The sequence below is a fragment of the Porites lutea genome, chromosome 9 (genome assembly GCF_958299795.1).
Source record: "Porites lutea chromosome 9, jaPorLute2.1, whole genome shotgun sequence".
Taxonomy (NCBI): Eukaryota; Metazoa; Cnidaria; class Anthozoa; order Scleractinia; family Poritidae; genus Porites; species Porites lutea.
The window spans coordinates 23,492,811-23,494,936 of NC_133209.1; the positions used below are offsets into that span (position 1 = coordinate 23,492,811).

At 47.3% G+C, this 2,126-nt stretch overlaps 1 non-coding gene across 1 annotated transcript; it reads left to right on the forward strand.

Moving 5' to 3' along the window:
- The first annotated feature begins 471 nt into the window (after positions 1 to 471).
- On the forward strand, positions 472 to 544 carry Trnaw-cca (transfer RNA tryptophan (anticodon CCA)). The gene has a single exon. It is a non-coding gene; the product is annotated as a tRNA-Trp (tRNA).
- The last annotated feature ends 1,582 nt before the right edge of the window (positions 545 to 2,126 follow it).

A 2,126-nucleotide genomic window follows, 5' to 3' on the forward strand; every position in this document is an offset into this window, starting at 1 on the left:
CGTGTTTGCCAGGAATCCCTTACCCAACAAGCTCATCACCGCTAAACCCGCCGCGTACCTTGTCAACTAAGATCCCGCCGGTCCCCAGGACACCCTCGGCTCGCCCTCTGGACGCACGGCCAACATTGCGAACTCTTGAACAGTGACGGCCTCCCCTTGAAGACCTATGCAGTCCCTCTTCTCGAGCAATAGGTGCAGGAGCATTGGAAACATCTGCTCACCAACGGAAAAGCGTTGCAAGCGTACCCTAGTCAAACCTGTGGTCATAAGGTCAACGATCGTTTCATAGGGCAAGCCCTCCAACGCGTGAGTCTTCGAAACCCGGAGAGATGGGAACATGCGGGTCCATTACCTTTTGAGCAATCTTGTACTTCTAGACTTGAGATGTAAACCGTACACTGATTTAAAAAAAAAATAGGAATAAAAAAGGTTGTTGTTTGGTGCTAACTTGGCGACTGATGGCATGTGCCAAGCCCGGTGGCGCAAGGGGTAGCGCGTTCGATTCCAAATCGAACGGTTGGTGGTTCGACTCCACCCCGGGCTTCCGGAGTGGATCCTTGCTGCGACCCATTCCTTTTTCTTCTTCTTTTCTTTCTTTCTTTCTTTTTCTTCTTCTTTTGCTGCCCTATCTTTTCTTTTCTTTTTTCGCCTTCGTGCACATGTCTTCCCAGAGAGTATTTGTCTAGGCGCGGCGAACTATAGAGGGCCCCGTCCTTAGAACGGATAATACGCAGCCTCCTCCTCCAAGCTGTGGGGACTGGGAATCCACCATTTTTTCTTCTTCTTCCACAACGCGCATGCGCCCTCGCGAATTGGCCTTACCACAAGGCTAACCCTAATCCTAGCCCTTAACCCTTCACCCTAACCCTAACCCTAGCCCTAAACCTTCCACAAGGCGCATCCGCCCTTTCCAATTCCTCCCCGTACCACAAGGCTAAGCCCGAACCCTCATCCTCTTATATAAACTTAACCCTAACCTAATCAAGTAAGGTACCCTCACACCCAACGCGCATGCGCCCTCCTTCTAGCTTCACCTTTCCACAAGGGACCCCCGAACCCTAGCACCCTTAATCCTAACCCTAACCCTAACTTTTCACCACGCGCATGCGCCCTCACGAATTTTTTTCCCGTACCACAAGGCTAACCCTAATCCTAACCCTTAACCCCTAACCCTAACCCTAATCCTAGCCCTAACCTTCCACCACACGCATGCGCCCTCGTTCATGCCCCTTACCACAAGGCCAAGCCGCAACCCTCCTCCACAAATATAAACCCCACCCTAACCCTAACCTACTCGGATACAAGAGGCTCTCTAGCCCTAACCCTAACCTCTCCCTCTTCAGGTAAGTATAACCCTAACCCTAACCCTAACCCAAACCCTAACCCTAACCCAAACCCAAACCCTAACCCTAACCCTAACCCTAACCCTTACCCTAACCCACCCCTCCCCACATTTTTTTATCGAGGACATTTCGTGACGCTTACATGAAGCCCCCCTACTGGACAAACCGACCCCTAATACTACTGGTGTTAAAGTAGAGCAAGAGACGAGTGCATCTCCTCCTAAAAAAAATCCTGGATCCGCCCCTGAGAGATCACCTTTAGCCACAGTAGATTAGGCGTGGAAAAAAAATCCTTCCCAAGTAAAATGTCCTTTTTGCCCACCTACACCACCTTTATTTTTACAAGTTTAATTGGACAGTCCCGAAATATAATTTTATTTTAATTTTATAATTTGAAAGGCCGTAGAGACACGATAGTGGCAGCCAATTTACACGTTATAACTTATCGGTGTTATCTCTCTGTCTAAAGGGGTAATAATACCTGGGCTAAGAGCAAAAACTCCCGAAAAAAATCAGATTTATTTTAATTCAATTTTCAAAATCACCCGTCCGAATTTTGAATTTTGTCAAGCGCCAACTGTCGAGTATTTGAGTGAACACTAAAAATGAGGAAGAGGTCTCAGAATCATTTTCGTTTTCATTTTACTTCTAAAACACCATATCCATTTGATACACGGGGCATTTTAAGTACTCCTGTATGCGATGTTAATGGACGACTGAAAACAACAACTGGCAAAGCGATTTATATACGAAAGAGATCTTGGCAAACAATCAACACGAGAA